Source organism: Centrocercus urophasianus, unplaced genomic scaffold (assembly GCF_019232065.1).
Source record: "Centrocercus urophasianus isolate 14NV4802_14NV808 unplaced genomic scaffold, USGS_Curo_1.0 seq_28, whole genome shotgun sequence".
Taxonomy (NCBI): Eukaryota; Metazoa; Chordata; class Aves; order Galliformes; family Phasianidae; genus Centrocercus; species Centrocercus urophasianus.
Window position 1 is genome coordinate 8,080,253 of NW_024884844.1, and position 17,831 is coordinate 8,098,083.

General features: G+C 38.9%; 1 protein-coding gene across 4 annotated transcripts in view; it reads left to right on the forward strand.

The window, feature by feature from the left end:
- MGAT5 (alpha-1,6-mannosylglycoprotein 6-beta-N-acetylglucosaminyltransferase) overlaps positions 1-17,831 on the forward strand; it is a 115,370-nt gene that overhangs the window by 11,618 nt on the left and 85,921 nt on the right. Inside the window, exon 2 of one of the 4 annotated variants that reach the window (XM_042827096.1) lies at positions 8,413-8,507. The exons of 2 other annotated variants lie outside the window; for them this stretch is intronic. The gene's annotated coding sequence lies outside the window, so the exon portion shown is untranslated. Of the gene's footprint in view, positions 1-2,605; positions 2,626-8,412; positions 8,508-17,831 lie in introns of those variants that run through there. One more of the 4 variants, XM_042827099.1, reaches the window with a different exon arrangement.

Genomic DNA, 17,831 nt, shown 5'->3' on the forward strand with positions numbered 1-17,831 from the left:
TTCCCCTCCTTTGATTAGGGGTGCTGTTATGATCTGCATGTACATGGCTCAAATGCAGGTTTACCTACTTTCTGCAGTGGAATACAGGTGTAAGTCAGTCGGCTAAGGCACGGCACTCTGGTAGGATAGTCTGTGTTGATATCAGTGGCTTACAAAGAAAATGAACTGCTCCGGATGTTGAAATGTGCTAAGATAATGCCTTTTGTATTTTTCTGCAAGTTCTGTCAAATCCTTGCATTTACAAAGATAAATCTATGTAGCCTCGTGATACACAGTTAAGCAGAATGAGGTTTTTGTACCCATTTAGCTCTTAAAGATGCATTTGCCAGCACATTTCCTTAGTGAGTAAGAAGGAATGAGTATTTTCATAATACTAGAAAATCTGTTTTTCTGTGTCTCTACATTTTTCTCTTCCCCAGTTCTGACTAACCAGTAAAGAAATCCACTTGGCTGCGGTAGTGTCATTATAGTGGCGTTTCTTTTCCCCTCTGCCAGTGCTATGATACCATCTAAATCTAATTCAGAGCTGCAGATTGTCTTTTTGGCAGCCTTGTATGTGCATTTACTGCTGGTTTGCACCTTTAATACCAGGTGTCTTTAAGAGCCCTTTGTCTAATTAAACTTGAGGTGCAGCATGGGATGTATGGCAAATAAACGTTGTCCCTGCTACTTGATGTTTCCAAGAATTTAGGATGCAACTACAGTAGAAAGATACTCAAATTATATTAATCCCTGTGTAGTCTGTGAAGTCTCCTAGTGGGTTTGCTACAAGATTTTCTGCTAGCAAAGGCTTGTTTTTTTTTTCCCCTCCTCTTCCATTTGTGAATATCTCTGTTCATAATAACAGGAACCATAACTGGTTCCTGTTGCAGCAGCAAAAAGATTTGGTAATATTTAAATCTTTTGTGCCCTTGTAGAAAGTGCTTAGTAAAGTGGATCCACTCTTGGTAATTTTTAGAAGGCAATTTCATTTGATAGCAATGATTCAGGTTTTCTAAAAGTGTTTGCTAAGAACTGATTTGTTTTCTGAGCACTGGAGGGAGTAAAGCTCAATTTGTGTGCTTGGGAACATGACAAGGAGCCTGTGTGGTGGAGCTCCTGGTCTGGTGGGAGCTGAAAAGCAGGGCAAGAGATATAAAATGTGCAAGAATTATATAATCTGCAGGCAAGATTCAGCCAAGTGCAGAATTACCCTACCAGATTTGTTTCAGGTGTTTTAGAAAGATTTGAAAAGGTGGAGTGGGCAGAATTACTTAAACTGAAAAATTCAGGATACTGCAGTGGGTTTGGGAAGAAAATAACCCTCTGATGTGGTCAGACTGGAAAACATGAGCTTAAATCCAAGGCAAATAATACCATTTTGTAGTCGTATGAGACTGTTTAAAGTGGTCATCATTGTTGGGGAAAATATGCTTTCATTTTCAGGCTTTTTTTTTTTTTTTTTTAAACATAGCAAATGTTTTTTTCTCCTTCCCTTCTCACACAAGGAAGAACACTTTCCCCTGGGGACAAAGATAGGATGAAGCTAAATATATCGCTTGTCCGCTTTATTCTCCATTGTGTTCCTTCAGTGGTTAGTGCAAGTTTGAGATCTACCTTAGAGATTCTGCCTGACATACGATGACATTAATAGTAATATAGACATAGCAATTTAAAATTAGTTCTTTATTACACTTTGGTTTTGATATACAAAGTGCCATAAAAAATTAAAAGGACTTTGTAAGCATTAACCCATGCACTGCAGTTTTTATTATTTCTGCAGAGGAGAGAATGCTGACTGGGTTTGAGGGCCACAATCTGTGGCTTTGCTGAGGTTTTTTGGTTTATGTGTTCTTTCTCAAGCACCAACTAGAAGACTCTAAAGAAGAGACTGAGGAGAGAATCATAAAATGGCCTGGGTTGAAAAGGACCACAATGCTCATCCAGTTCCAACCCCCTACTGTGTGCAGGTCACCAACCACAGACCAGGCTGCCCAGAGCCACATCCAGCCTGGCTTTGAATGCCTCCAAGGATGGGGCATCAACAGCCTCCTTGAGCAACCTGTTCCAGTGTGTTACCACCCTCTGTGTTGAAAACTTCCTCCTAATATCTAAACTAAACCTCCCCGTCTTAGTTTAAGACCATTCCCCCTTGTCCTATCACTCCACCCTCACAAACGGTCCTTAAAGAGAGAGCATGTCTGTCAGAGGAGGAGCCCTGAGAAACAGCAGCTAGAGAGATTTTAGGTAGAAAGAGAGTGGCTTCTTCAGCAGTCTGTTAGAACTAAGAGGCAAGAGGAAAGTGTACCTAGGTGTTCTTTAGACATCTGAAAATGCAGACATCAAAAATTTGATTGTTTCTTAGTCTTCTGATGACGTGTTTTAGTTAACTGAAGAAATGGCCAAAATGTTTACCTTCCCACTGTATGGGGCTGTTGAATCACGGCCTGAACCTCTGATTGATCACCTGAGGCAAACAATGAGTCAGCCACAGGAGCACAGGTAAAGGCAATTCACCCCTGCTGCTGGAAGGGGGGAAGCCAGGCTCCACCCCTCCTAGACCCATTTAAGAGCTGACTGCCAGTGGGGAAGGATCTCTTCTGGAGAGCTACTCCGCTGGAGTTTATTATGCGAGCCCTGGATAGGGTGAGTATCTTCTTTCCCTTACTCTGGTATCATAATTACATCAGACAAACTCCTGGATATACTGTGCCATCTGTATATTCATTGATTGTACATGCATTCATATTGAAAACCAAGCAGTGATGAGGAATACTGCTTCAAATAGTGTTCAGACTGTAGCTTTTCCTTTGATACTCCTAACTCTCAGATTGAGCATAATCAGTTGCTAGTCATGAGAGTTTTGCCCAAAAAGATAACCTTGCAAATTCTAATTATTGACTAATTTACTTTGACTTTCCAATCTGCAAGTAAATCCTTTTAATCCAGCTCCTAATTCATTCTATATTTATATTCTTCATAGGAGTTGACAGTAAAAATTTTCAGTGCGTGCTGAGAAAAGCGTGTTGGCCAACAAAGAGATAACCATTGTAATAGCCTCAAATGAGTATCTCTCCCTTCAAGTTTTATGCAGAGCCTTTGGTTGTGTATTTGACAGTGAGGTAATCATATCTCACTGTCTGTATCAGACAACAGAGTGATAGTAGGAAATATTCTTGCAGTCTTCAGTGAGGGGCCAGTTTATTCTCACTGAGCTATTCCAATCAAAACAGGCAGATGAGTTTTGCAGTTCAAATAGCGAATTGCTTCTTATCCAACTTATTTTGACTGAATTGTCTAGGCAGTGCTCATTCAAGTGAATTCCATGGGCAGATGTGAGAAGGCAGTGATTTCTGCTTGGAGAGTAGTAGCATTTCTGCTGGCACAGATTGATCTGGCAGAGGTTGTGTCTGCCTGGCCCTCAGCATGTCACATTCAGAAATCTGAGCAGGGCATACTAAAGCACGTGTTCCACGTGATTTTCATTCATCAGATTCTGTAATCATTTTCCTCTTTTCTCTCTCCTCTATATCAGCTTCGCTGTGATAGCTTCAGTTGCCAGAAAGTGCTTGGTGGGAGGCACATGAATACGTTTGCTTGTTTTCTAAACTATTCTCCCTCATGGTCAGGAAGAGGTTAAGAAGTTGCTCATACTATATTGGGAAACGCTATTATGATGTAAGAACAGAAAGTATAAAGCACTGAATGAGTTGCAAGCAGAAATGCTTCCTTAATATTCACTGTTGTGTAGAATACTTGGGAATGTGAGGAGAGGATAAACAAGAGGTAAAAACACAGTCTGGTTTAAGGTTGGGAAGGACAGTACAGACTGTGAGGCTTTGAAGCCACTGGTTTGTGTCATTCCTGCAAAGAGGAAGAAGGGCTAAGCTGAACAGCTCTTTAATACCAAAAGATACAATTCCTCTTTTTTGTTTTCACTGGCTGTGATATGCACCTGACCCATCTGGTAGACAGCTTGGTTTGCAAAACAAGCAGAAAGCTAATATAATAAAAAGGCTTCTTTTGTTTTCCCAATCTGAACAGCTCATTGAGGGATCTGTTGGTTTGGCACATCTAGCACAGAGCAGAGTGCGAGAGCAAGCAGCTTGGAGGAGCAGACAAGGAGCAGGAGGTGAGAGCAGCACAGGGTTCAGCATGTAGCTGCCAGATATCAGCTCTGCTGCCTCCAGCACCTGGAGGCTGTGGCGTGAGCTCAGGGCCTCTCCCACCTGTGCTCAGTGGTTATAGAACTGTGCAGTGCCCTGCAGCTTCCTCTCGCTGCTCTGATGGCAGCAGGCTTTGCTGTTGTGATCTGGGAATGTTACCTTTTCCTTCATCTTTCTTTGCCCCTTGCAAGCTTTTATTTGAAAACGGAAGACATGGTAGTGTTGGTAAAACTTTATACCTTGTTATGTGTAAAGGCAGTAACTGAGCAGTGAGAGGATTCTGTGGCAGAAACTTTCTGAGTTGTTTCAGTCATGTTACTGTAATCTCAATCCTGATGCTGCAGAATGTTTGTGAAAACACGCCCCGGAAGTAAGGAATATCCAGCACTTTTGTTTTGAGGCTATTCTCAAGAAGAATGCACTTCTACCCTAGAATGTAGTCCTGCCATGCTACAGCATGTGTGGGTCCAGTGCCAAGGCTGCTGATGCTTCCTTTTGCTTATGTCACATCTGGGCTCTTTGCATTTTGGCATGCCATCCAAAACCGATTTAGCCCTTTGCAAGGATTAACGGTGCTCTCAGACATTGTTACTCAAAAGTCTGTGTCTGGTGTGTGGTGTGAAATTAATCACGAGGAAAGAAAATTAATGACCTGCTGTGATGGCATCCATCAGGATATCTCTCAGCAGGTGTGAAATTAACTTGCCTTGATTGTGGTTTAAATTTAATGGCATGACGTAAAACTACAGGAACAGTTTCCATTATTACTGGGGAACAAGTAAGGCTTTTTTCTTGTTCTTTTTTTTTTTTTTAAGATTCCAGATTAATGAACTGCTTACGTCATACAGAGGATGGTCCTGTGATCATTTAGCAGCATGAATTTAGATTATGTTCCCTAAGAAGATCAAGTATTACCGTATCAGTAAAAATTGTTAAAGTCAGGCCACAGAAATGCATTTTTAATTTCTATAATTACTGTGTGCCAGATGGTGGATGCATACTGGTTTCCAGAGTACTATTTCAGCTCAGATGTAAGCAGTCATCATCTTTATTTACAATTAATCAGATTTTAACCTAGGTAACTTGAAACTCTCTTGTGACTATGATGAGCTCTAAAGAAACACGTAGAAGAAACGTCACTGCTGTTTTAGTTACAAAAAAGCTTTTTTTTTTCTCTCTCTCACGTCCTGGATCTTAATTATGAGGATAGCAAAACTACCAGCTGACTCTAACTTTCTGCCAGCTATATTGGAATAAATATCTAATATTAGATTATGTATTTGGTAAATCCTATTTAGTTAAAAAAAAAAAAAAAAAAACTCTTCTTTTGAGAAGTGGTCATCAATTCCTGTGCCCCTACAGAAGGTCCTGGCTCACAGGAGATAGCCCTGCTGCTGAGGCTGAAGCTTTAATCTGTTGCTCTGAAAAAGCAGTACCACAAGGATATAAACTACATTGCAGTTCATTGGCTGTTTAAGGTGAATGAGGAAGATGAAGAAAATGTATTTTTCCGATTTAAATATTAAGAGCTTGATATTCTGAGAAATATTTCCATGTTCTTTCCCTTCTTATTCCCCTTTGTGTATGTATGTTTCCTCTGTAATTACCCTGTTGGTTTGGGTTTTTTGTACTTTTTTTTTAGAAGCTCCCTTTGACTTCTGAATTTTAAGTGGATTTTGCTGGACGTGCCTTGAGGTTCCTCCTCTAAAAAGTTCAGTCACCTCACCTCTTTTTAGATCTCTTGATGCTTTGCCCTTGATGGAAAAACAATCATATACAGGTTTTTTCACCCCTCAATTCAGTTTGGAATCCTTATTTCCAGGAATTAAGGAGAATGCGAGTTGGTGATTAGAAAGAAGGTGATTAAAAAGTCACTTAGCTGTGACTTGCACAGTGTTTTTTTCCTAGGAGCAGAGCTGATAAACCTCTGTTAATATATCTTCAGGTTTAGAAATTCACAGTATGCTGATACATTTTTGATTATCTGGTCTTTATAAGTTGTCCTATCTGACTTTTATTAAGGAATATCAGTGGTTTGTAGAAACAATACATTTTTGGTTTAATTTTGTCAATCAGAAAGCTGATAGAGTAGTGAAGGTCTAATTAAGTTCTATGGATTCTGTATCAAATGTAACTTCTGCTGTTTGCAGCATGGTTTGGATTCATAACACTTCTTCAGTAGTTACATTTTCTTTGTTGGGGATGTTTTAGGGCTGTCTCTCTGTTGTGTCACTGGCAGTACTTTCGTTAAGGGTAAAGTTGTAAGTAGCACCTCTAGCATTATGGGGTCTGCACTGTTCTGAAATTTGAATGAGAAGCTCTGATAGAAAAAAATCACCTGCTTATTTTCTAATATTGAGTTGAGCTGACAAGGTGGTATTTTAGAAGTTGCTTATAAAGATAAGAAAGCATTAAAGAGGAATTAATGGTTCCAGTCTGACTTTTAACAGTTGATAAAGGTTAGGTGATTACTAGAATTATGACATTTCAGCTGCTGCTTTGGACTGTTCTTGCCTGCTTTAGGAAGTAAAAGTCTTGATACATGCATTAAAGAACCTTGCTTTTTAAACCTGAATTGTAACATGATGCTCTTGCAAACTTGCTTATATTGAAGTCAATGCTGGAACACTGTATTCAATTGCCTGCCTGCAATTTTAGATTGCTGGGTTTAATTAATCATATTCCCGCCCTTCTCTTGTTGATGGCTTTTAAAGCTCCTGACCTTGTATGATTATTTAGTAGCCCCAGGGAAAATGGAGAGAAAAGAGTGGAAGAGAGAAGTTAAACTTTCTGTTGAACTTGTTCAAGTTTTGAAGTGAAGTGAAAGGTGGAGTTTTCTTTGGAGCTGTGGTAGCATGATGGCTGCTTTGCTAACTGTCCTGGGAAGCTTTTCAGTCAGACCATCTTGCCAGAAAGAAATCCTCGCGTCTCTTTTCTGTGATACACGGTACGAGTTGGGGCCGTTGCAGTTCTTTATTGTGCTCTGCCTGCAAGCTGAGGCCATGTTGGCTGCTTTTGCCATTTGCTTCATCTCTTCATGTCTATGATATCCTTCCACAAGGGAGCATATGAATCTCTTATGGGGCCTTCACAGCAATGCTTGTTGGTTTTGGATTTGGTTTTAATTTATATATTTTTTTTAATGCAGCTCTACTAGATTTTGGTATGAGGAGAACTCAGATTTTTGTGTTGTCTGCTATGTGAATATGCAACATGGTTCTGTCAGCATGCTCAGAGTTGAGCAGTGTGGTGCCATCTGGCTGTGAGCAGGGGGCTCCTGAGAAAGTACTTCCATTTCTCTTGAGCCGGTTGCACCTGGTGTTCACTGAGTATATATTCATCTTCTGGGTTGTGCTGATGATGCTGTTCAGTTTTTGGAGGACTGAGAGGACATGAGTGAGGGAAGCTTGTGTCTTCCAGCAAAGGTGGTTGCAGTAGCTAACGGTTAAATCATTGATCAGGTGCTTTTTGTGGATCTGTGAGGAGTGAAGGTTTTGTTTAGCTTTTCCCATTTTATTCTCTGTATGTTCTCAGGCAGCAGTCAATAGGTGTCCCATCTCAAAGGAATTGCCACTGACTTGTGATTGTTGTTGTAAGTCAGCCAGGGGGCATGGAAACTTCTTCCATAATGAGTCAAAAATGATGGTATTTAATAATAAATTCTGTATGGCAAAAAAATTAAATATTGTTTCATTAGCAATTGAGCTACTTATTTTGCCCTCTAGTTCATTACATGTTAAGTAGGTTTATGCCACTGATTCATATTGCACATTATGGCTCATAAATGTCACTAAAATGACTCAAAGTAAGTGTTAAAGTGTCTTGCTGTCATTAGTTATCCAGTTGGTTTAGTCTTGGTGACGAGTTTGTAGATAATGTGTGAATTTTATAGTTGAAGATGTCAGGACTTGGAGAGCTTGCTGCTTTTTATTAAGGAAAGAGACAAGCCTGTACCTAAAAGCTGTAGTTGGAATTTCTTTCTGTTCATATCTACTGCCTACCTTTCCTAGTCAGCAGTGTGAGTTGATATCCTGTGCCAGGTTGAAAAGCAATAAACACAACTGTAAAAATAATGAAAATTGTATCTTTTCAGTGATTCTGAGAACCCAATATCAGTGCCCTGATTTCAGTGAATCTGTGTTCTTTGAGGAAATGACAGTCAGTGAAGATCTGGAACATGGCAGTGTGAGCTGATGTAGCCACTTCGTTAATAGTGCAGCTGATATTTCCAGATGCAAATCATAATACTCAAATACTTTATTTTTAGGTGAGATCCTGTGATCTGCATTTCAGAAGACTTTGACAATGTGGAAAGGAAGCTAGATACAGTACAGAAAAAGTCTGCATAAGTCACTTGATAAGGTAATAAAAAAACTTTAGAGTAGCAGGTTGTGATAATGTGTTTTGGTGACACCAGAAGATATAGTACAAGATCTATGTTGTTGGTAAATTTCAGTTATTCTGAATAGAAATCTTAGAGGCTGAAAGTTCTGATTTATTTTAGAAGATTCAGGAGGAAAATATCTTGATATATACAGTAGCATGAGTTCTACTCGTGACAGCCCTGCATCTGTCAATGGCTTTTGTATGGCTTTAGATCAATAGATTTCAAAGATTAGGGGTAATTATTTGTTGTTTGTCACATTCAGTATGTAGTTAACTGGGTATGGAACATACAGGGATGGCAGTTCAGTGGAGGAGTCAAATCTCATCTTACATCTTTCAAGTTCTAGAGTTCAGTTCAGCTGTGGGATGAGTCTATAGATATGCAGAATTAAAATGGGAGCAGCTTCTCTGATGTTAGTGGGATTGATGAGAGTAAGGTATGTCAGTCTGCTAGAGATTAGTGAAGCATGGAATTTTGTCAAGAAAGAAACAGCAGCGTGAGAAGTACTGCCACCTGATCCCAGCTCTTTGTACTGAAACCCTAAAGCAGTCTGGTAGATATCTGTTGGCTGGTTGGTTGGCAGGGGTGTTTACATACGTTTGGAGATGTGCCTTAAGTGACTGAAGATAAAACTACTTCTTATGTTGTTGTGGTTTTGCTCTTGTGGGTTTTTTAAGTGTAAAATTAGACTGGAATGTCACTTTTGATTAGTCTCTGAAGAAAGATCTGTTTTTAATAATTTATCTGGAGACTGTATGAAAGATTTAAAATGTGACAGCTCTGAAATAAGAAGATTGATGCTCCAGTGTGACTTGGATTTTGACCTAATTTCTTCTAGTTAGTGATTGGTATAGGACTTTGTGGGGTACATGAGCTTGTGTCTTGTGGAGATTACAGGCTGATATTTTTAGGCTACCAGCTAATCTTGTTTAGGATTAGGATTTTTATCTGAAAACTGTGGCAAGTCCTTATATTCTTCTTGTTTCACTTTGTGACAAATTGAAAGTACACAAAAAAAATTGCCTATTTCAGAGTGTCTTGTGCTGTGGTGCAGTCATCTAGTTAATGATGCTCTGTGTGCGTGTGTTTGAAGACTGATATTTTTCTTCCATGCCTGAACAGAAGGAAAATCTTCCATTTAAGTTGTTAATTTTGCACATACTCCAGGGCAGGTATGGAAAAGCATTGCATGCATATTGCCCTTGAAGGTGTCTTGAGCTTTTCCTCCTGGACTTTTCTCAGGTTGCTTTGTAGCTGTTTCCACAACAGCCATACTGTAGATAAACTAACATTTAATCCAAGTTCTATTTGCTATATAAACACTGTCTTCTGGATGTTTTCTCCTTGTTAGCAGTTTCATATATTTGTAACCTATGGCAGAAGAACCCTTCTTTAATTCTCTTATTTAGAGTGAGATTGTCACCTGCTTTGTGTGTTTATGTGTGCTAGGTAAGTGTGTGAAGCATTTTGTCACTGGCTTCTAAAGATTGAGTCCAGAATGATCCCAGTCTTGTCTATGAGGCCACCTTTGTGAACTTTTAATTAAACTTTTTAAAAAATTGAAGGAGCAGGAAAATAAAGGCTGTTACATCTTGGATGTCTTGTAGCTGTTTTATTTCCATTCTGTTGTATGCCTTGGTGGGAAGGGAGGCCACAGTGAATGGAGGGATGAGAATTTGGACTGCAAGAATAATATGTATGAATAATACTCTCCTGTACTGAAAATATTCTAATCCAATGTATTGGTATCCCAGTTAGAACTCAATGTGTTACTCATGGAGACTGAACCCAACGTGAAGATGTTATGGAATGCCATTGCTTCCAATTGAATGTGTGCTCTACCATATGTAGAGTCTTGCATGCAAGCGGTGAAGTGAGAGTACCCCAGTTAAGTTGAGGTACTATGACCTTTACATGAAGGATTGCTAGGTTAAAACTAAGAATGTGAGCAGGACTTTCAGGATTGACTACAGCCAAGGTTCTACTGTGAGCTACTTTTGAGCCTGAATTTTATGGCAGAGGCTGTTGCCAACCACGTCCAACTTCAAGGCTGACTTAAGTTGTTAAAAGATGATTAAAGTATATTAAACACCTGTTTAATGTTATTTTTGTCGTAATGTAATTTGAAATAATTGGTTCAAATTAAACAGTGGGGTTTTGTTGCCTGTTTGGCTTGCTGATGTAGCATGTTCCACCCCCTTTAGTGAAAGGGAAAATATTGATTCGTCTTGATTTAGTAAATTTCCAGCTACCACCATCTCCAATTTACTGCCTCTTAAGAGCCCTTGCAGTACATCCTTTGTGTACTAAAACCTCTTTTACTGTCGTTATGCAGAAGACTCCTGTGATGGCTTGGTGAGGTCTTCATTTCGCAGCTAATGGGGGATTGAAGTGAAAGGGAGGGAAGCTGTCACACTCATATGGGCGATGTCACGCCTTGCAAGACATCCCTGCTTCTTAGCACACAGAATCAAGCCCTTGTCTCCTGGTAGCAGAGGAGGCTGCAGTTCTGTGGGCAGTGTTACTGGTGAAAGAGAGCAGCTAACTCTCAAGAGATCTCCCACACAAGTCAAGACAATTCCTGCAGCACAGTGTAGCTCTTATCTCCCCCTCCTGCTTTTGCCATCCATGCTTTTCTGAGTTATTTATGGTGCTTTCAGGGAAGAAACTGATTCAGCTACCAGTCATCAAACAGATGTTTGGGTGTATGAAACACTTTCACTGAAGCTTTCTGTGCTTCCTACAGAACTGTCTTAACAATTATCTTTCCTTCATTTTTGCTTCCTTATCTTTTTTCCTCTCCAGTTTCTGAATGTTAGTGGTGGTTTTTGTTTGCTTCCACAATATAAAATAATAGATAGTATTAGCTATTTGCAGAATTTGATTAAATTATGAAACACTTCTAAAGCTGAATAAGCTGAAGTTGTAGAAATTTTGAAACTTTATTTAATTATCTATATTCATCTTTTCTGAATGTTGCATAAATCAAAAAAAACCTTCAGCTTTCTGCTCTTTAATAACCTGGTTGCTTATGCTGGCAGTGTTCACATAGAACTAGAGTAATTATCTAGATAGGCAAGTTGTTTGCATTTAGCTAAGGTAGAAGGTAGGAGACACTCTAAGGATACTTCTCGTTGTGTTCAGTGCAGATGTTCAACCCACCAGACCTGCTAGGTGAAGGCAAAGAGAGAAGGTGTATAGTGTGGCATTGAGACAGGGTGTGTTCAAAGCTCTAAGGAGCTGCTGAAGTGCCAGACTTATCCAGCCCATAGAGCTACTGACTCGCAGGTAACAGTAGCAAAGTCAGTTACATTTTGAATAGGATCCAAGTTGTCTGTCCCCAGAGTCCACCCCTATAAAAAAAGACTTCCTGAAGGGAATGAAATGGTGCAACCATTAAAGAGCTGATCAGCAAGTTACTGCAATACTTAAACTGGAGATTTATGCCAGGAGTGGATCTGATTTGCTTAGAATTTTTATTGGCAACTGTTGTTGACACTTAAGTATGCTAAGGTGAATTGAAAAGATGGGAGAGGAAAGTGTGGATGGAAATAATCAGGGCTTTCCTACTTCAAAAGGTATCATGAAGAGCATCTAGTGCTCTAAGTGTGCTTTTTGTACATTCAGTACTTACCACTATGTTTGTGAGTACAATTATGAATCTTGTTGTATATGCATGAATTGTTTGATGGCCTTACTCCTAAGATAATGAAACTAATCTCTTGTAAAGCCTAATGTAATCATTGCAGAAGTGGACAAAAACACGTGATCCAAATCTGAAATCAGAACACAGATCCCCGTTATGTTTAATTTGATGTACTGCCTGTGTGTTGTGTGGGATTTACATAATGAATTTGAAGTGGTTTGGTGTGTCAGTAGACCAAGGCCATTAAGTACTTAAAAGGTGCAAGAGGAGAAACGCCAATTGCTGCTTTAAAGACCAGACACTGACTCGTACACTGCCAAAAAATGATCTTTCTGTTACATAAATTACCACCTAGCAGGTGTTTGAAATGAAGTGCAGTTTTTGTAGTAAGAAGTGCTTTGTTCATCCAAGCATATTAGCAGTATGGAAGTTGAAAAGAGTTATTTGTATTATTATTCCCAATTTAATAAAAAAATTTAAAGACTTGTTTGGTCACTTTGCAATGATGTAACAAATGGTCACAAGCAGGCATCACAGTAGGAATTAAAGATGGTGTATGTATCAAGTATATGCTGAAAACAAAATGTAAAAATGAGCTACTGCTTTTGGGCCATACTTCAGATATTGCAAGAAGGTATGCTGCTAATAATTTTGTATGAAGTGAGCCTGAACTGCATTCAGTGGTAGGTTTTTCTTCTCAAGTGTTAGCTGTGCAATTACTCAGTGTATTATGTTTTTATTTTCCTAAATGAAAGTCTGCTATTTTCATTACTTAACTAGAAAAAGAAAACGTGTGAGTGGAGATGATTTTTATAGTCATCTTTATTTTCTCAGTACTGCAGACAAATGCACTTTAAGTTGAGAAGCATCATTAAGCTGGATTTCTGAATGATGGAAATTAGTCCTTCCTAAATTGCTCAATGCTGTAACTTATTTTTGTTAACAGTGTAATTCTTTTCCTTAGACCACCTTCTATGTTGGATTGAGTTTTTACTTGGTACCAGCTATATGCCTTCTTTTTCTTTCCTCTCCCTGAGCACTTGACATTAATATTTCTCCCATATTCAAGATCGTATGGAATATTGGAAAAAAAACAGATGCATTTTTAATGCTCTTGAAGTCAACTGTGTGTATCCATAATTCTTTGTAAGTAATCCAACAATAAATATATGTAAGCTCAAATCAAGATTTTACACTTCTAGATAGCTTTTGTGTTCTGTTTTTTGTCCTCTGGTGGAATGCACAGAAAGAGTTGAGGCTGACATTCGTGTTACTGGGTTATAGGAGACTGTTCTACTGGTTCAGAAACCAGAAGAGTAAGATGGCCTCAGCGTGTTGGTTGTTGCTCACAGGAAAGCACCGTGAGCTCTGACTGCTGGTGCTTCTGCTAGGGCTGTGATGGCTGTATGCAGGGCTGGTGGCAGTAAGGGATAGGAGTACTTCAGTTACTTACCAGCAGCTTAGGCTGGAACTCATACCTGAATGCTGAGGGTGCTGTACCCTGTTCAAGTAATTAGGAGCTGATCTGTGCACAGTTCTGCTGCGGCTCACTGTGACATGCACTGAGCTCTCAGAGGTAAGCCTGCCAGAGAACTTATCTGGAGAAGAAAACATTCTCCTGCTTCCACTTTTCACAAAAGCTGCTTCCGTTTACAAAGCGTAACTTGTGTTATATTCTCTTTTTAAAGTTTGTCCTTGAATCTTTTTCTTCCTACCTTCACTGCAACCTGTACAGTTCATCAGATCCCTTGAGGCTGTCGCTGTCATTGTGTGGCATCAGCTGTGCAATGCTAATGAGTTCCAGCAGAACAGAATAGCAGTCTGTGCCTGGTGCAACTCCTGCAAGATCATTATCAATCTTGTGTTTTCAGGGAGCCACATTTCTCGATAAGATTAACTTTGTAGAACAGCAACAAATTCCCCTACGGGGGCAGCTTACTCACATTTTGGTAAAGAAATCCTGGCAACGGTTACTGAATTCACTTAGAGTCTGCCAAACTTGAGGAAGTTATAGCACTGTTACATCTTTGGGTTGGAGTGACTGACCCAGACACACTTTAGCTGAGCTAACTGGTGTCAGAGATTTGCAGCACCCTTGAAGTATTCTGGCCAACCTGGCTGTGGTTTAAATGAATACTGTCCTACAAATTTAATCTGGCTTACCTATGAGCCACAACTTTTATTCCATCTGTTACTGTGAGCGTCTTGAAGATTATGCCAAATTAAAAAAGATTACTAAAATACATACCTTTTCTGGGCATATCTAGTCCTTAGATGATCAGATTTTCCTGAATATCAAAATTCCCCATCTCAAGAAATGTAGCATGGAAAGTGACTGCCTTTGACATCTGTCATGTATGTATTTCTTTTGTTGTCAAATCATATTCCATTCGGAATGTTATTTGGCATTAGAACTGTTGTTACATTTGTTTGTATTTGAATGTACATATTGAATATGCCAGGAATGTATTTAAGTTCATAACTTAAAAATATAGTATGTGGCTATAAAAAAAAATAATCTGTATTCAGCTGGAAAACCAATACAATATAAACTACATAGCAGTAAAGTATGATTTCTTGTTATGAGGACAGTAAGGAATATGAAAGACTTAAAATAAGGATTTTCTGACATTTAGGTAGATAACAAGTAGGTGAAAATGAGTTTTTATTATTGATTCTCAAACCCACAGAAAAGCTTTCTTTTCTTGTGTATGCTTGAGCTACGCGTGTGATTTAGGTTGACTTCATTGCTGTAGCAAGTATGATGTACCAAATCAGAAAGAAAGTCTCCTTTTCTTTAGTACTGAAAAGACAGAAAAGTCGTTCTGGAAAGAAGAAAAAGCTGGTGCTGGAAAATTCAGCCCTCACTCCTACTGTTCTATAAATTGCTGTTAGTATTCCTGTCTCTCTATGTAAGCCCTATGTCCAGGCTTGTGGTTTGAATTATAAACACAGATGAGATCCTTCTATACAAGAATAAGAGCGCACAGATGGAGATAATCAGAAGGGACTTAATGTGTCGGCATTTTTAGAGGTGCTAAAAGCCCACAGTGCCAAGTGGATGTTGATGAGAGAGCTACAGGTGCAAAGTATTCTCAGACATATCAGAGGCTGATTTCTAGAGGATGTTCAGACACCTTTGGAGTCTCATTAGGTGCAGTAGGAATTGTGCTTTTGGATGTATTCAGAAATCTCACAGATGCCTCTTTGAGCATCTATTGAGATTTCTTTAACGCTCCTAATTTTTGCTCTTGACAGTTGCCGTAATTAACAGGAGTTTTTATAGAACTTGCCTTATTGTTCTTGGTGAATTATAAGAAATCCTGATGATATGGGCTAAAGAGTAGAAATGGTAAAAACTGTCATGGACAGTACTTTGTATTAAATAAAGGATTCCTGTGGGATTCTTTAACCTCCATGATAAACTAAAATTCAAGCAGAGGACTTTTCTCCCCTGTTATGTTCTGCAGGCTATGTTGTTTGTTCTGTTTGATGTGTTCAGATATCTAGAATTCAACTTTCTAGCTGTAAACACGTATACATGACTTGCAGTTTGACTTTCTCAAAAGTGATTAATGGAATTTGGACTCTTCACAATTTTGTTGGGAGTTTGATTTAGGTAGTCACACATTCTCCAATAGCACTTCAGCATGAATACAGCTACAAACAGCATTGTCACTAACAGATGGTAGGTGGTAGGATCAACCTGCTTATTGTTTAACCTAATAGTTTCCACTCTTTTAGGTGACATTTCATTTCTTACTCATCACTCAAGCTGCCACTTCTTAAGATTTGAAGTCTAATAGGGGGAGATGACATACTGGTTAGTGAACTATTCCTACTTGTATCACTCCCTTGTTTAAATATATGCAGTTTTGTATTGTGTCCCTTAATGCTGTATATTCACCCACAACCTCTGAGGTACTGTGTCTTCAGTGATACTATTAGACGTCTGAATTCTCCCTCCTGCTTTCACTGGAAACTTAAATCAGTTAAATGGACAATCTGGTTTCATTGGATTTTGTAACAAGCCATATCTCCCTATAAATATTATTATTCCTTTTGTTTCTCCTAATTTTTTTTCCATTGATACATAGGATTACACAATCTGTCGAAACCTAGGTGTTGCTACTCTTCCACGTGGGCTCAATTAGCTTATTTGATTTTGCTTTTCTTAAAAAACATCACAACAGGTGTTTAGTTAACTTGCCTTTCCAAACCTGATCTTCTGCAATTCTTTCACCATGTTAAAATGGAACAGTTCAGTGGGGGAGGGAAAATAAATGTATTTTTATGTAAAGTAAGTTGAATTCAGTGGTTGACTCTTCATAGTTCTGGAATGTTAAGCTTACAAATGAATTGTTAAGATTCTTGGGGTTCTTGTCCTCCCCATCTACCGTCCTCACCCCCCTTTTTATTTTTTAAAGGGGACAATTATCTGTTCTTGTTCTCTGCAAATCTGTTCCTTGGAGCTGGCTGTAGTGTGCAGAGTGTCTTCTTAGTGTTTTTGCTGACACTTCTCTAAGGCTTGCTGGTTTCCTTTTTAACCTCTGATGTTTATTCTCTTGCAGTGTTTGCAATGTCACTTCAGTTTGCTCATGAAATTTTTTAGGTGTTTGTCCTTCAGTGGCCACTACTATTAGATCTTCATTATTCTTGGTTCCCACCTTTGTCCTTCAAACTCCTTTTTTCCCCTATTCCCCAAAAAGATTGAAACTTTAACTGAAGTGGGGAAAGGTATCTAAGAGCTGATTGTTTCATTACTTAAGAAGTCTTAAATGCTTCTGTGCTTTTGTAAAGCACATTTCACAAAAAGTCCTGTATGTTTTTTTTTAAATGTCTCTGCACTTACAAGAAAATTACTTGTCTCATGTTGTGCATGTTTTTCATAAATACACATGTTTTTTTCTCCACAAAGCTTTTTTAACTGCTGAAAATGGTTCTGTTTAATTGTTGATGGTTGTCACAGAGGTGGCCAGCTTCAGTGGAAAATTGTATGCTTTTTATGGATGTTTTTTTATCTAGTGCATCATGTTGCTCAAAAGCTAGATGATCAGACTTACCATTGTAAGTTTGTTGGATTTTGTTTCTTTTTATTGGGTTTTAAGTATATGGTGCTGTATGGGATTTTGTCTTCGTTTTGAAAATATAAAAAATCCTGTAGTAATTCTCCCTGTCTCCTTCAAAGACTAAAAGGTCAATTGGAGAGGGGGAAGATGCTTATCTACTAGGCTTCTTTCTTCATTGGCATTCAGTAAAATTGAGTTTTCATCCTGTTTTAATTGAAAACCTCAAGCAATCAGGCCATGATGTGATGAAAGCACAGTAAATTTAGTAGTATGCAACAAACTCTATGTTAGAGCCTAACAAGCCGTTCGTTCTTAACTTCTGTGACCTCTGCTTTGTAGTCATCAATGACAACAAGCTGCTGCAGTCAGTGAAGGCTGCAAGCGTGCTGGGAGCATCAAGTTGATACACTGGAAAACAACTCTGGTATTTGGATGGAAGCTTTTCTCTTGGCCTGGAATGGCTGAAACTTTGTGAGTGGCAGACCTTATGAACTGAAGCCTTGCTCTTTCAGCTGATCCCCGAAAAGTTGTTCCATCTTTAAGCCGAGTATTTGGTGGGTTGTTTTCTTCTTCTGGAGATTAAA